This window comes from Dermochelys coriacea, chromosome 3, assembly GCF_009764565.3.
Source record: "Dermochelys coriacea isolate rDerCor1 chromosome 3, rDerCor1.pri.v4, whole genome shotgun sequence".
Classification (NCBI taxonomy): Eukaryota; Metazoa; Chordata; order Testudines; family Dermochelyidae; genus Dermochelys; species Dermochelys coriacea.
In genome coordinates this window covers 153,843,586-153,861,365 of record NC_050070.1, presented here as the reverse complement: position 1 = coordinate 153,861,365, position 17,780 = coordinate 153,843,586, and the positions used below count along the sequence as shown (strand labels likewise).

Below are 17,780 nucleotides of genomic sequence, written 5' to 3'. Positions count from 1 at the left end.
AATGTGAAAAATCAGGACAGGGGGTTGAGGGGGGTTAGTAGGAGCCTATATAAGAAAGAGACCCAAATATCAGCACTGTCCCTATAAAAATCAGGACATCTGGTCACCCTAGTGCTACATGGAGAATTAAAATCATCCCCACAGCTACAATCAGTCCAGCAACACTGGGCTGTCAGGACCAAGCCTCTCCTATCCCAGCTGTTTGAATGTTAAGCCTGCAGAGCATTGATTCTAAAAAACAAATTATGTCCCTAGAAAGTGCAAAGCTCCCACAGGCCTGCTAATCTAGGTATTTATAACACCTATCACTGTAGTAGCTCAGCATCTTGTAAATTTTTATCGAGCCATTTGAGTGGCTACAAAGACCCGAGTTCCGCCTCCTCTCCCACTCTGTAAGACAAGTTAGCAGTACTAGGAATTTCATTTAATTCTTTGTATTCTTATTTCTCTCTGCTCTTCCCTCTAACTGGAAGCATATGGGTTCACTGTAAAAAGACATTACTGTTAACCTCAAGCTCTCAACTGCCTATTACTAGGGGATACTTGAGCTGAGGGCCTCAATTCCAATGTCAGTCACCTGCCATTACACATATGCACACAGAGCCACCCGTTAGCTCTTAACTAAGATGCCAGATCCTTGATCCCCCACAGAGGTATGTCCAGACAAAAGAATGCTAGAATGCCAGAGATCCACCCAGCTGCTCTTAACTCACCAGGTGATGTAAGCCACCCATCTGCAGTCATTGTTTTACATACTACAAAGAAAATCCCCTTGTAATCACTGAACTTTAATCATACATAACAAACATACTAGGCCAATTCTTAGTCCCAATGAAGTCAGTTGCAAAACCCTAGAGACATCAATAGAGATCAGATTCTTGCCAACCTTGTTGGATTGACAAAATTGTCTTTATCCACTCACCTTGACCTGTCCGTTTCCCAACCAAAAACAAAAATTCAGTTGAGTCTCAAATAAACAGTCTCTGCACAGCATATGTTGAATAAGTTCCTTCATAAGATCCACCAGCAATTCTCCACCCTGCACACTTGATAACAGCTGTGGCCATTCTGTCTGCAGCCTTGGCATGCAGTGAGCTTGCAGAAATGGCTCTCACCTCCTACGTTAAAGGGGAAGCTGTCCATCAATGCCTTGGTATTGTTACCGGGAAACAAGTCAGGATGGAATAAGAGAAAGCTGTGCCCACGATTTTCAGTGAATGAAACAGAGTGGAAAGATAACATTAAGGGTCTAACAAAAACAAGCAAAACGTGTTGACAAGATTTCATTCTTCAGAAATCAGCAGGCCTCCATATTTCAGCAGAGCATGAACAGAGGGACTGAAACCACCTGGAAAGAAATGCTCAGCAGCATTAGCATTTCATAGCAAAATTGTCTGCAAATAAACAAGCGTAACTAGCTCACAATAACACACTTTAAGACTCCCTGTTATAATCTAAAGCATCATTGACAACTTTTACAAGCCGTGATTTTAACCCCCCCAGAGTGTTGTGTTAGGCTTCGGCCATTGAAACGGGCTTGATGAGAGGTGATGCTCTTGCAGCCAGCCAACAGGACTGTTTGAGAGCCCAAATCAGAACAGACTCTACCAAGGTTGCTCCAAAGCTGCATGGCCGACTATTACGATTTATCATTTGTATTGTGATAGCCTCTAAGAGAGCCCCAGTCATGGACCAGGCCCACACTGTGCTAGGCACTGTGCAAACATAGAATACAAAAAAGTCCCTGCCCCAAAAGTTACAACCTATGGGCAGCTTCTGATCAGGAGGCAAATACTTCCTGGTGTAAGAGAAGAGCCTCCAAGGGGTCCTTTCCTGCTGCTGCCGCCTGCAGCAGCACCTGCTCCCACATTTCATTGCTCAGAAAGCATCAGGGCCTCCAAGTTCTTAGTCTGTTATACCTCCTTTCCGTCCCATCTGCCACAGGACAGAACAGCACAGCTAAGTGAGGAATTTTCCAGTTCCAGGGAACTGAATTGAGCAATTTGTTTCCTTCTATGGAAATTGTATTCCCTTAAGTATTTATTTCTGGCCCTGCCTGTCCTGCGTGAACCCTCTCCCCAGATCCCAGAGGGAAAGAGACAGATGAGACCTAACCCTGCTGCTGTAACTCCAACATCCTTCAGCAGAAATCCAAGAGGGACCCTTGCATGGAAATTCAAGGAGGGGTCATAACATACAATATTTAAGGAGCCAGGAAAAACAGAACAGGAAGGGACTGTTCACTGATATTTGATAGAGTCCCCAAGAAGCAACAGCAGCTGGACAGCTGAACTCAAGACTTGCAGGATCCTGGGGATTCTACCCCAGTACCTGTGGGAGCTCTAAGAGCCCCTCTCCCACCCACAAGGTCCTGGGAATTCCCTCAACACCTATCTCCATGAGCCATTCTCCTGCAGACAAGGTCCCAGGAAGTCTCACTGTACCTGCTGAATTGAATCAAGCTCAGATCCAAGAGTTTGCTTATTTTCATCCTTTGTTACATATGAGGAAGGATGGGGGTGGGGAAGATACACAAATCAAATCTAGGTCCTCCGCCTGCCTCTGCAACAGACTTGCTGTGTGATCTTGAGCAAGACACCGATTCTCTGTTGCTCTTCCCCCCCCTCTGAAAAATGGAGGTGAACTTCCACAACCCTCTCCCAAAAGGCAAGGGAAGTTGATCTGTGTTAGTGCTGTGTTTTGAGATCCTTCAAGTCCAGGCATTATTACAAGAATAATAAATTAGCCCATTTTATCCAAGAATTGCTGAGCTCCATCATCCCCATTTCACAGATGGGGAAACTGAGGCATAGAGTGACTAACCCATTTATATCATGACACAGTGGTAGAGAGTCTGAAGGCTATTTTAATAGCATGTTCATCTGTAAACAAGTCCTATGTACTGTCTAGGAACCGATCCTGTGAACCTCCAATGCAGACATATCAGAGGGGTCTTAGAGATATCCTAGTTAATGTACCTCTATTGGAAGCACAGTTTAGGGAGTCCTTGATGCATGAAGCTATCACAGCTGCTGTATGCCCTCCACATAACTGCATGCACAGCAGAGGCAGTACAGGGGTCCAGAGTTATTTCAGCTATTGAGTGATTCAAAACAGAATTTCAATGACATGTTCAGTGACTAGCAGGCAATTTCTATTGGGAAGTGGCTGTGATCGGAAGTCAGATCCTTTGAGTTGCAGTGGTCTGGAGTATGGTAGATGCGCTTACATGCGCCTGTTGCCATTGAGGTGGAATACCCCTCAGACGCTCTAAAAATTATGCTGCCAAGTCAGCCTGACTGCCCAGGGAGGGAGGCTGCAGGGGAATGTGTCAAGGACAAGGCAAGCCACACCCAGCCTCCCCTGGTTTGCGCATAGCGTGGGATCCTGGCAGCAGAAGGTTCCCACTATACGTCCTTGGCTGCAGCTCTCCCGCCCCCTATGATTCTTCACTCTTCTCAGTGAGTCCCCATCCATTCGGAAAGAGAACGATAGATTCCAGGCATTCACTGAGCATTTCTTCATCTGGAGCTCTGTGAGCCACTTGTCTCATTCCTGCTGGGAAAGTGCCTGGAAGGTTGTTTTCTATTTTATTCCCCTGGCACCCTCAAAGACTTGTCTGTGATCTGGATTCCCTCCAAAGCCTGATCTGCTGGCTCCTTTCAAGTGGATTTTTAAACACAGGGATGAGCAAGTGGGTGTGGATGAAATAACTGACTCAGACCTCCACCACTCCCAGGAACACCTCCCACCCTTCTCTAGCCCCAATACCCATCTCTCTAACTAAACCTTTAATGGTTATTTACATAATTTTCTCCCTCCCCTTCAATGTTCTTACACTCTTTCCTTCCTGATCCCAGCTGGGGCTAGCATAGCCAAAATGCTGTACAAGTCTTCTGACTAGTCAAGGATGGGAGAGGGCATCTTTTGCTGTTTGTCTATGAGGGCACTCAGGAGATCAAAAAGCCCTCAGGCTGTAGACCATCTTAACCTGAGGGCACAGGGCAGATGCCCTTGAGAGCAGGGAATGTTATAGAGGCAGCAAGGTCTTTGTTGCACTTCCCTCTTCCTACGATCTGATCTAAGCAAACAACATACAGACGAAAGGGAAGGGATGAAATGTAACAAGTGCAAGAGGATATTAGCAAGGCAATTAGCACTCGAGCAGAGCAACATTTTTCAGGGGAAGTTTATTTGCTGAAAAATGTAGTTTCGATCAACCCAGAACTATGCATGGATTTGATTTTTCTTGGGATTGTGGGGGGGGTGCGTGCCCTTTATAAGATTTATCCCAGTGGTTAGGGTACTTGTCTGGGATGTGGGAGACTGAGGTTTGAATCACCAGTCTGGAGCAGGGACTGGAATTCAGGTATCCTGCACCCCACCCCATCGTGAGTGCCCTAACCAGATTATAGGTTATGCTAGAGTGGGTTGCACTCAGTCTCTCCTGTTGGAGAATTCATTTTGTATAATTAAACATTCACTGTGCCAAGGAGTGTGAAAGAGTGTATAGCCTGGGGATTAAGACACTCACCTGGGAGTAAGGAGATGTGGATTCAGTCCTTCCTCTGAATCAGGCTAAAGGTTATAAGGGTAGGGGGATGGGGGCAAAGAGATGGACCCAAACAGTTGTCAGCCTGAAATTAATTTTACTGATTTGCAGACAAATTCTTAACATTTCTGGAACTGAATCAAATATTTTGCCCGATTTTTTGGTTTGCTGAATGAACAAAAAAAATTATTCATGCGGCTCTAGTTGGCTCCTCAGTTAACTCCATAGAGTTTCCTTGATTTTTACTAAACACATCTTTGACATCTGGGCCAAAGTTTCCAGGTCTTTGGGGAAATAGGTGCATTCAGGATGGAATTTGGTTCACAGGAAACAGACCGACATACTTGGAACCTCCTCTCTGGCCCAGTCAAGGAGCCCAGTGCAACAAGATGAGCCCCCTCCCAAATAGCATGCAACTGATTGGTAGTCCCAGAAATCAACAGCGAAGAGGAACCTGCACAAGTGACATGGAATCCAGTCCAGAGCTGTCAAAGCGGCTGAAGTAATGGGAAAAGAAACCAAAGAAAGCAAGAATGGTTGCTAAACAGGAAGATCTTACAGTTTGAAATGTGCAGTTAGAGCTATCAGTCTTGTTCCAGCCCTGTTTCAGGTGGGAATGGAATATCACTAGAAAGAAGTTTCTGAAACCATTAAAAAGCCATCCGGGAGCAATCCCTCCTGTACTAGTCACTTCCGAGAAATCTGGGGTAACACCTCCATAGTCCAAGAGACAGCAGAAAACACTGCCTGAAAACCACAGCGCCATAACATAAGGAGTCAATTGTGAATTCTCTCCATAGCACATCAAACATGAGGCATTCATTCATTCTCACAGAGTCAGCATTGATCTATAAGCTGCAGCCCTGTATTACATATTTCAGTATCATCCATTTAAGTCAGGAAAACATTTCCAGGGGATTGAAAGAACCAGCTACAGTGAGTTGTGGATCTATTCTGGATCATATCATGGTATCAGGCATTGGGATAAAGGCTCAATAAGCCAAGTAGTACTGTAACTTGGCTTATATTCTTTTCTCCATGCACATCACCATATTAATAAAATTCCCTGCAGATGCTCACAGACAACTGTATGTTCCCATAGCCACGCCCAGCCTCATACCAATGTTCATACAAACAGACCCCTATGTAAACACTGCATGCCACACACCCTCATGCGTCCAGCTACAGTCATATCAAAACTAATTAAAGGAGTTGCTCTGTTGCATTTGTGGGAGCAGAGGTGAATGGAAATCTCCATTACAATGTGTTGGCCCCATGCTGCCAAGAACTGCAGCAGTCTATTCCACTTAATATACCCACCATGGCCCTTTAAGGGGGGGGGGAAGCAAGCAGGAGGATAACAAAAAGAGGATTTTAAGACGCAAGCAAGAGGTGAACACTGATTTTCTTTTTGATTGCTCAGCCTTTAATCCATGTGTCTTATTAAACTTTCATACTCCTAAGAGAAATCAATAATTCAGAGGTCTGGCAGGAAACTTGTGGCCCTCTGTCCTGGGATTCCAGTACTGCTGAGGTTTGGTTTTGGTTCCCAGAATAAATAAGACAACATGCGAGTGCAAAGTGTTGTTCCTTTTCAAGGACCTCAAAAGGACTTCAAAGATTAAAACTATACCTCTGACTGCACCCCTGCAAGACAGGAATGAGAGTAAGTGTGTGTGTCTGACAGATGAGCAGAGATGAAGGACCAGACTTCTGAGAGAGTTCAGCTACTGTTTAGGCATGAAAATAAAGGGCTAGATTTTTCTAAAGAGCTCAGGATATTGAAACTGCTCTTTTGAAAATCCAGCAATAAAAAGTGTCACGATGGGAGTTGCTGGGTGCTGAGCTCTTAGAAATCTGTCCCTAATTGCCAATGCTGAGCACCTGCCAACCTGTGTTGGAACTCTGTTGAAAATCTGGGCCCTCATAACTTTCCCAAAGTAAAATAGCAGGGCAGTAGCAGAACCAGAAATGGAGTCCAAAAACCTTGATCACTACACTGCTCTGAGAGAATTTCACACCTGCTCTTTTCTGTCCAAACTGAAGCATCTTAATAAATGAAACCACTAAAAGAAACTGACCACAGTTCATCTTTATTTTAATTCCACTTACTAAGAATATCCAAATTAGCTTCCTGAAGTGTGACACTGTCTGGTTGCCTTAGGCCCAACATTTATGTGCAAAATCTAAAATAAATAGAAGGGATATCATTTGTTTTTCTTTTAATGAAAACTTGTTTGGATGTAAATATATCCCTGTAGTGTTTCCAGCCCAAACAGTGCATGTGTTAGTGTGTGAAAGACTGCTAGTGAAACAGACAATTAGTAAAACAGAGTTTCTCTTTCTAAACTGATGCAGTTAATAACCAAGCAGCTTAAAGAGTGAAAAGTAACTTCAATTTTAAAAATTCAGATTTAATTGTCTAATGTTCTATAATTTGATGGGACTATATTTAATAGGACAATGCTTTTTTATATGCAAGGGGACTGTTGCCCCCTTACTAACATTCAGTGGGGTGTTTTGGTTGGCTAGCTCCCAATACTAAAAGGGGGAAGGGTGTATGGAAAGTCAGGACCCTGAGACTGACAGCCCCCAGGAACAATGGGGAGAGGCCAATGCTCCTGGTCAGCCTGAATGACAGGGCGGGCAGGCTAATCAGGGAGTCAGGAGGCCAGGGAGGTCCCGTCCTCTGTGTGAGCTGGATTTGCCTGGGTCAGACAGAGTGGGGCTGAGCTAAGGAGAAAGCAGGGGCCCAAGCTAAGCTGGGGAGCAGAGCTGTGCCAGATCCAGAGGGACCAGAAAAGCAGCCCAGAGAGCAGACCCTGTCCTGGGAGCAGAGCTGCAGCCCCAAAGCCAGAGGCACAGCCCAGAGAGAGCAGACTTGCCCTAGGAGCAGAGCTGCAGCAACCAGAGCCAGAGGGGCCAGAGAAGCAGCCCAGGGAGCAGGTCAGTGCTGGGAGCAGTCACAGAAGCAGCCTGCAGAGCAGACCTGTCCTGGGAGCAGAGCTGCAGCAACCAGAGCCAGAGGGGCCAGAGAAGCAACCCAGGGAGCTGGAGGCAGAGCAGCAGCAGTGCAGAGACAGAGCGGTGGATCTGGGGCTGGAACAGTCCGGAGCTGGGAGCGGTGAGCAGCTGGGGAGACTGAGGGGGACCCTGGGCAGCGGGCCCAGCACAGGGAGACGCCTTAGCCAAGAGGCTCTGCAGGCCAGGCTTGGATTGTAACCCTGACAGACGGGGGCGACACTGGGAAGAAGGATCCCACCAATTAGAGCCTGAGAGCGTGTGGCCACCACCAGAGCAAGTGTCCAACCCACAGCATCCCTACAGCACAGCCAGGGCCTGAGAAGAAGGCCTGGGACTTACAAGGAACCCAGACTGTGAACTGCCCTGACATTCCAGAGACGCTGTTTGTGATGTTCCCTGCCACAGGGCAGGGCGATGTGTTTCCTTTAACCGTTCCCATTTTTCCTTTTTCTTTTTAAAATTAATTGTTGATTAAATAACTTGCATTTGCTTTAACTTGTATGTAATGGTCAGTGGGTCAGAAGTGCCCAGTGCAGAGAGAGTACCCCAGAGTGGGGACACCCTAGCTCCTGTCCTAGATGAGCACAGCAGGTTTGGGGGTCAAGCCCCCCAGGAATCCTGGGCCCAGCCTTGTTGGGGTTACGAGGACTCTGCCAGACAGGAGAGTGGAAGGGGAGTCCTCAAGGGCAGGGAGGCCACTGGGTAAAGGGAATGGGAGCAAGGACTCAGATCCTTTCGCTAGCCCACTTCACTGGGGTAGCGCAGAAGCCAGGAAAGTTCCCCACAAGAGCGGGACTATTCCCCCCACTTACATATAGTGAAGAGACATAGGCCATAGTAAATATGCATTGATACCTGTTGGTATTTAATTTGCAAAAATGCTTTAAAGTAATCTTTTAAATCTGAAAAAATCACCCCAACAAATTCAGTTTGTCCTAAAATTGTGATTTAGCCTCTTGGCTTTTACCATAATCTGTACATCACTGGCACACATATTCCCTCAATCCTATCAAGTCTAGGTTAAAAAAATTGTCATTCATAGACTGATCCTCAAGTCAGACACTAACCACAAAAATTCACAAATCACAGTCTTCCTAAGGGTCCCAAGGATCCCCAGTTGGTCCAAGGGAAGATTGGAGAATCTGCAAACAGGTTTTGCAGAGCTTAAAGGAGTATGGAAAAAACTACATCAGGAAGACTGAATGCCTCAGGGGGCTGATAATGGGATACAGAACCTCTGCCCACCAGGTCAGTGGGCCAAAATCAGTTGCAATAATGACCATCTGATGGCTGTTCAAATGAAATGAGTTGGAAGAGTCTGGTCAGCTCCTAATGAATGAATGAGACGCTGCATAAAGCATAAATAATATTGTGGGATAAGGTAGCACCCAAGGCCCCAATCCGCATTAGCAAACCACATACAGGCAAACAAGGCCCCTGATCCAAACGGCCAACAATCTAATTACCATCACAATTAGAACTAATTACCCTGTTGCTAGCAAAGGATGAAATTGAATAGGGAGACTGAAGGAGACTCTTGGTACTGTAGGTTGGGGGAACACAATGGTAAAGGGCAGGAAGGTGGTAGTTAACCCTGTTATTGTCTAAGCTACACTGATTGTGGATAAACAGAGGACTTCGGTCTTCGGGGCTCTCCGTTTAGCACCTTCTAGCAGACCTAAAAATTTACTTGAAGGAAAAATGAAAACAAAAAACCTTCCTCACTTGTGAGGCTGCCCAGGCTTTGGGAAAGATAACTCCACTTCACTAGCTGGGAAACTTAACTGATTAACATGGGAGCCAATAGAGATTCGCTGGCCCCAGTTCCTCATGCACCTTTCTTTTCAAGTGACTACTGCTTCTTGCTTTTAGGGGGAGAGAGGGGCACATCAAATCAAGTCCCTTCTCATTTTATTAATAAGAAAAGGAGTACTTGTGGCACCTTAGAGACTAACAAATTTATTAGAGCATAAGCTTTCGTGAGCTACAGCTCACTTCATCGGATGCATCTGATGAAGTGAGCTGTAGCTCACGAAAGCTTATGCTCTAATAAATTTGTTAGTCTCTAAGGTGCCACAAGTACTCCTTTTCTTTTTGCGAATACAGACTAACACAGCTGCTACTCTGAAACCATTTTATTAAAGAATCAGATTGCTACAATATATTTTGGTTTTCCTACCAGTAGATAAAATTGCACCTTTTTAAAATGTTTTCCCCAAAAAGCCATTCATAAGCAAATGCTTAGTTTCCAATTTATGTTCTTCTGTCAGAATGTTTTAGTTCTAGTAAAATAAACCCCCAAGAAGTGCGAGGAGAAAAAAAAACTCCTTACCCTCCCTCAGTCTCATGTCTTTTACCTGCTAGCACATTGCAATATCCTGGCAGCTGTCTAAGTCAAGGGCAGTCAGAGCAAGGGTGAACTGATAGAGTATTTATAAAACTGCCTCTGTAAGGGATTTGGGGTTTATTTTTTTTAATGAAAAGTTCTTGTGTTATTTTCAGTTTATCAGCTGCTGAGAATCTTTTCCAGAGAGCTGAAATTTACAATGCTTCTCCATGCACTTCCAGTGGATTTCAAAACAAACAGCTATATGATCATGCCTCTTAGTAGCCAGAGCTAGGTAAGGTTACATGTTCCAATACATTTAGAAAGAAGCTGCAGAGCTAGACATAATGAGGCATGCACACAACATTGGTTAAACCACAAAACGCCAGGCTGAAGCAATGCCTCTGACACCAGTGGGAAAAGCCGGAGGAGAAATTAGAAAGAAGACTCTCCGCTTGTCCTTAGCCCACCTTCCTATGCATGGATATTACATTAAGCATCACATAATATGGGAGATCATCCAGGTGATCCCTGCTCACTCACCCCACCACTCAGCCTGCCAAAGACCAAATATGAGACCCAGGAGGAGAGACAAGAGCACAGGCAGCTGAAAATGATGAGCAATGAAGGATTAGTTACATTTCCTTTATGGGTTTCAGAGTAGCAGCCGTGTTAGTCTGTATTCGCAAAAAATAGAAGGAGTACTTGTGGCACCTTAGAGACTAACAAATTTATTTGAGCACAAGCTTTCGTGAGCTGTAGCTACAGCTAATAAATTTGTTAGTCTCTAAGGTGCCACAAGTACTCCTTTTCTTTATTTCCTTTATGCTCCTCTTCACACATCAGCAGTTCTGCCATAAACACCTTAAAATAATAAATAGGACAGCATGAGAAGAAGGTAAATTGGAGTCTAAAAAAAGTTAAGCTCCCCACTTCCAGTGATGAAGCTGAGATGTGGCGGCACTGACTCAGCAACACTTTGGGCTTTTCCTTTTAAATGGAGATGCTTTATAATCTCTGGTGTGTCATTGTGTCCCTGTAAATTTAGTTAAATGTTAGGGCAACTAAAAGCTTTGTGTGGGACTAGTTTTCATTGTTGTTTAACTCTAACAAAATGATAAAAATCAATCATACATGCACAGACACTGGAGTCCTTGGGGAAAACTGCACAGGTGTGAGAGGATGAACAGAATTCAGAACCATAGGCTCTGCCAGTAGAGATGACTAAATACCAGCTGCACTATACAACATAATGAACCCCACAGAGGACACAGACATATATAAGGACTGGCAGATCTGATATAATCTATCCAGAAGGGTCAGGACTAGCTGCATTTGGGTATCTTCAGCAAAGTTATTCTTGGGAGAACCTAACCCTTCAGTCTTTCCCTTACTGCCTCCAAAGGCTTTTAAATCTCATCTCCTGGCCTTCATCTTCTCTGCAGGTCAATATGGTCTTGAGGCAGCATATGCCAATTATACATTAAATTCAGAATGGTCCCCTGAAGTGCACCAGCAATTAGAAGTCCCCTCCACTATGAAATGTCCATAGACTCTTGGGGCAAAGGTGTGTTCACACAAGCCACACAGGGCATCAATACACACATAAGCAGGCCTGACAACCCATCCAGTAGATGGCAGTGCTGCAGATTCATAGAAACAAATGTTGGGCTGGAAGGGACCTCAAATACACGTTACAATGTTTAAAATTAGACACAACAGTAAATCCCATGTTTCTATCCTTCACTCACTCCTTTTTATATTCATAAAGCACCCTTTGTGCAAGATAAAAGGGGCTCGACCAAACTGATAAACAGAGAAGCCCAAATCAAACCAATCCCGCTCAGTTTTATAAACCGATAGATCTTAAAGAGCAGAGCAAGATGCTACTGATATACTGGCTCCTAGAGGTGGAAGTGAGCTACTTGTATCAGGAACTTGCAAAGAGAGCAACCTGGTAAATAAATCAAGAGATCACATGAACAGCAGCGAGCAAAGCCAGATCCAACTGTTAGGTAAGCACCAAAAACCTTACAGTTCTCTTACTTCTCTCCAGGAACCCAAGGTTGTTCTCAGTGAAGGGCTGCTATGGAAAAATATAGTAAGCAAACTATGGTAGATGCGAACTTCTTCATTAGGAGCTTAAAAAGGAAGACCTGCAAAACAAAGCCTACCAGTCACTGAGCAGAAGTGAACCAGAATTAGGAACTGAACTGTCAGCAACTAGCATAGTAATAACAGGTCCCAGTCTGGCTAGACTCACAAGGTGGTTTCAGTGACAGCTTAATTGAATGTCAGACAAGAGTTCAGGCTTCATAGCAACTCCAAGGACATGGGCATCCTTTGAAGGGTACAGAAAAGTCCTGTGCTGTTTCAGAAAGTTCAGCATGGGTGACCCTAGAGGCATCAAAACTAGGGGGGAAAATAAACCATTCAAAGCAGCCCAGTTTTATCTATGCCAGGTTTAAGAAAACAGGAGGAGCATCTCCAAATTTCAGAAGTCACACACACACAGCAAATAAAGATGATGCAATGCAGATGCCAGGATAAGTGATTCCATAGGCTTGCTTTACACTAGAAAATTAGGTCCGTTTAACTATGTTAATGGTGTGAAAAATCCACACCCATGAGCAGTGTAGTTAAGCCGACCTAAGTCTGTGTAGTCAGCAGCTTTGTTGACAGAAGAATTCTTCCATCTCTCAGGGAGGTAGGATTACTTACACTGGTGGGAGAACCCTTCCCATTGGCATAGGTAGTATCTACACTGAAGACAGACAGGGGCACAGTTGTGGCACTGTAGCATTTTAAGCATAGAGAAGCCCAGTGCCTAGTGCAAACGCATATTGCAAAACAAAGCAGACCCTAAAGTAGAGTCTTATGGAACATAAGTAGTAGCTGGGGTCAATTACTCTGGACTGTTTCAATTCCAGGGATAAATTGGGGACTTCAGTCTGAGGATTTAGTAAACTGGTTTCAGAGTAGCAGCCGTGTTAATCTGTATTTGCAAAAAGAAAAGGAGTACTTGTGGCACCTTAGAGATCAACAAATTTATTTGAGCATAAGCTTTCGTGAGCTACTGCTCACTTCATTGGATGCATTCAGTGGAAAAAAGCATCCGATGAAGTGAGCAGTAGCTCACGAAAGCTTATGCTCAAATAAATTTGTTAGTCTAAGATGCCACAAGTACTCCTTTTCTTTTTGCGAATAACTGGATGAAAATCTACACATACTGATCAGTCATGTTGACCAAGAGTAGACAGGGAGATGCAGCTGATAATCATTTAACCTAATCAGTAGTCAGCAGAGAAGAGAGAGAAGTCAAGTTGTTATGGATACCCCCACCAAGTGAACAGTCTGGCTGCCAGGAGGAAGGTCAGCAGGAGGCAAATTCACCCCAGTGTTTGATAGCTTTATCCACATTCTCAACTAAACTTGCTGCACCCACCACTAAGTTTCATGAGCAGAAAGAGAAAGTTGCTGCTGCATAGAGGTGAATCAATAGTCCCAAACAGAGGGAGATTCTGCCATTTTAGTAAAGCTACCAAGACATTTTCTCCAGGGCATCCTAGCAACCAATCATTCAGGGCTTCTTTCCTGCTCAGGGATTAGTCAAGTAACTTACAACTTCATTTTGTACTTGTGGCAGCCCTTTCACCACCCTGAGAAGGCTCAACTATCCTACACAATGATAGAAGGACAGCAACACCTCCAGCTAAGTAATGTAATCAGGCAAATTGTTTAAAGCAGAGTAGTAAAAGAAACTAGATCACCAAAATGCAAAGTAAGCAGCACCTAGACAGCTAGCCTGTGCCCACTAGAGAAAACAGTAAATCAGTATTATCTTTTAAAGAGAGAACAAACGAACAAGAAAGTTTAAGGGAAAATCCTACCTTGGGAACTACACCATGTACCCACTTCTCATCCATGGATGACTGACTACCTGCCTAGTGTCTGAAAACCCACTACCCCTTGGACATGTTCTCCCCAATGACTCTCTCAGAGCCTCTTGCAGTTCAGCTATGTGACTGCAGCTCATGTGCACCACTGCCCCAGCACATGGAATAGCTCTCTGAAAGTCAATGAAATGTGGTCACAGGGTGTCTGAATGAGCAGATTTCATACAGTCATTCACCCTGTTTTAATCCGCTTTTCCCATACTGGCTTACATTGAGGATTCAGAAACGGTAAATCCACCTCCACACCAAGTATCAGGAGTGAAAGTTAGGAACCTCAGACTGTCATACAGCTCAAGACAGACCAGTACAAAAGTCACAGATCGCAGTACAAACAGACACTTTGATTACCTTTGGACTTGATATGGCAGCTCAGACCCTTCTCCAACACATAATTGTATTAGTTATAGTAACATTTTCGTCCTATCCCAGACTTAGCTACCACATAGGGGTGTGAAAGTATTTTTAAACTCCATCCATGTGTATATATGGTATTATATGCTCTAATCCTTATTTTATAGAGGGGTAAAATGAGACTCAGAATGATTAAGAGACTTGTCCAGAACAATGCAGCATAACTGGTACAGCTGGGAACAGAACCTATTCTCAATGGCCACTCCACTCCCTGTCCTTTGACTCTCCCTCCCTAATCCTAACCATCTGACAATATTTCAGACATGGAAATGGTATTGAGGAGTCAGGACTCCTTGATTCTTAGTTTCCATCCCCTGCACTAATCACTTGACCATATCTGAGACAAACTGTTTTCAGACTCAGTGGTCAACTTCCTACCTGCAACTTGGTTAACATTGAATTAGACCTTCTTGAAAGAAGCACGCGTCCGATATTCTAACAAGCCTTTTAGATTTGGCACCATCCTTCTTCCTTACCCAGGCTGAATCTACATATGCAGCACAACACACAACGACATTAAACATTTTGCACATTTGCTTTAGGAGCTGGTGTGTAGCACTATTTCTCTGCAGTGCTCAAAAAAAAAAAAACTATCAGTGGCTAAAACAAGAAAATGTCAATTAAAGATTTAACTCCTTTCAACCATGAGTCTGGAATCTCATTTTTATAAGCAGGTTCTGATTTGATTGACAGAAGTTTTATTCTTGTAACAATTCAAGTCATTAACCTACTTTTGTCCCCTGAAGCACAAAAAAATCAAGCCACTGAATACAGTATAGCATCCAAAGGTAGATGCATTAGAGGTTGCTGTATAGATGTATCATTTTTTTAACCAGTTTATCACCATTAAGTTATTCACAAATGAGTTTTACCAACTTCCCTGGCCAGTTTACTGTGAATTACTACAAGATGCAGCAACACCGCCCTCTGTCTGTCACTGAGAAAATGGCATTTTATGGCACTGCCTACCCTTCCAGATCTACCAATATATTTTATCTGAAACGAATCAACATCTATTCGCCACTTGCTTAAAAGTAGTTTGAAATCCGATGGCTTTTAAAGATGTTGACAGCAATCTATCCCTTCTACAGTCAACTGCAATATTATTTAAAAATTGCAGAACATGAGATGTTTAACCTTTTAAAGTAAATGACAAGTCACTTTATTTCAAACACCTTGATATTTTTTAAGATCGCCCTCTTGAATCATCCCCACTACAAAAGCCAATTAGAGATCTTACCAGCTTCCTTCCCACTACACAGAAGCACTCGCTGGCTTTCCCCTTCCACTGCTGCAGCCAAGTGTTAATGTGGAAAAGGGATTTTAAAATAGAAAGGAGCAACAAATGCTCGAGATCTACTTTACATTTTTATTTTCCCCTCATGTTTTCCCAGCTGCTCTGTTCAGAAGACAATATAAAAAACCCAACTGCCTGCAAAGAATATTAAAAATAAAGAGACTTGAAAGCTGCAGTCCAAAGAGGAGGATGTGACTTTAGTTTGACTTACCAATTTTATCCAGCTGTATGTTTTCCTACTTGCTTTTTACAGCAGCTGAGCTCAGTGCTCAGGAACGTCCATCCTGTGTCAGAGAGCCAGGCAGGAGTACTGATCTCCACGCTGGATGTTACTGCGTGAGCTGCAGATGGGGTGGCTGCGTGTGTGCACAGTGTATTCGGATAAAGATCAAGAACTGTTTCCCATTCCACAGCCCAGCTACAGTGCTACAAGCTTTAGGAGGCAGGGCCTTCCTCTGCTACTGTGCTACACTTTCTTAAAGAGACAAGCTCCAGCTTGACAGGCAATACCAATGAACAGACTCTTGAAAAAACCTGAATGGAATGGTGTTTGAAGCAGGAGAGGTGGGTGTTGGGTTCTCATTGTCTAAGACCTGGCTGATATCCATCAGGATATGAAATAGTTTCCTACGTGGTTCATTAACAACAACAAGACTTTAGTCTTCCACACAGCCTTTCATTCAACACTGTCAGAGCATTTTTCAAAGGCGGGTAGAAATTATTATACAGACAGAAAAGCTGAGAGAGAGGTTGAGCTACTCGCTCAACATCACCTGGCAAATCTGTGGCAGAGATGGGACTAGAATGCAGGGGTCCCAACTCCAGATACCTGATCTAAACACTAGAGCACACAACCCCTCCCCCCACTCCAGTGAAGAAGGGCTGACTATATAATACATGTTATCCAATTATCCAATCAGGGATGGCTGCAAGTGACTCACATTACATTGTCCTTAAAAGTATTTACTCCCTTGTAGGGCAGAGTATATTTTAACAAATGCAAACCTATAATTTCCCCGTTTCTTTCACTCTCTCTCATTCTGAAAATAACTTTAGTCTGGTAGTGATCCACTGTTTCCAAGGGATTTTCTACTCCCCAGCTTCCCATTCAGGAGATGTGCGGTATACTTAAAACACGCACCTTAACATGAAAGGAGTTGCTCCCTCTGTTGATTAGGGGGCAAAGGTGAGAGTCCAACCCCAGTAAAAGTTACAGACAGAATAACACTATGTTTATCCTTCCTTTCGTTCTTTTTCTTAATCACAAATATAAGTAATCCAGCCTGAAAGTACACGGTTTGCTCTTTGTATATGGAAAACACTGACTCTTTGTACAATAACTAAACAATAAGAAACCACCACCAAACAAAACACATTACAAGAAAAAACTACATTAAAATAAAGTCTATTCGAGCCACAAAAAGGCAGGACATATTACAGTGAAAGAAAAAGCAACATTACCTGAAAAGCAATATCTTCAAAGGAACTAGTTAGATGAGACAAAGTGGGGCCAATTCATGGTTGCCCTGTGCCTTGTGCAGTCATTTGCTCTAGTGCACAGTGGGCGTTCAACACAACTATTGCAGTGTGTTAGCATGTCACACCCATTTTGTACAATGGTGACAATTACAAAAGGTGCAGGCACTAGTGACCCAGACCCTTCACAAATGGGCTCAGTGGATGCCAGCTAACCAGAGCGAAGGTGTGGTCTTGCACTGCAAGTGGAGAAGCCATCCAACCACACTATGAAATTATGAACTTTGGCACTAATAGCCAAGTGTTAAGCCACCAGGGCCCATCATCGTTCTTCTAGCATGAGCTCTGCTACCAGCCTTGGCTGCATGCCGGAGAAAGGGTATATGATTTATACATTAAATTAGCATCAGTTACTCAGAGGGGAAAAAGCCTTCCCATATCCCAAACTCCACACCAGTGTGCTAGTCCTCTCCTCCTACGCATATCCTTGTCCATTAGTTTTCCCACTCCCCATGCCATTAGTCCCCTGCTCCCAGCCCCTCAGCTCCACCTCCTCCAAGCTAGGCACTTTTCAGCAGCTGCTGCTCTTCCCCTACCAGCTGTTCAGTGTGCCCAGCTCAAGTCTCCTCCCCTAGCTCCCTTTGAGATCTCATTGGAGGTAAGGCACTGACTGACTAACAGAGGAGAAGGCAGGGAGATCCAAGGTCCAGGGCAGAGGGCCTGGAGCCAGAGATTTAG

At 44.0% G+C, this 17,780-nt stretch overlaps 1 protein-coding gene across 10 annotated transcripts in view; it reads right to left on the bottom strand.

The window, feature by feature from the left end:
- Nucleotides 1-17,780, bottom strand: part of DAAM2 (dishevelled associated activator of morphogenesis 2) — a 244,007-nt gene that overhangs the window by 198,461 nt on the left and 27,766 nt on the right. The window contains exon 1 of one of the 10 annotated variants that reach the window (XM_038395792.2): nt 15,778-16,431. The exons of 8 other annotated variants lie outside the window; for them this stretch is intronic. The gene's annotated coding sequence lies outside the window, so the exon portion shown is untranslated. Of the gene's footprint in view, nt 1-15,777; nt 16,432-17,780 lie in introns of those variants that run through there. One more of the 10 variants, XM_038395796.2, reaches the window with a different exon arrangement.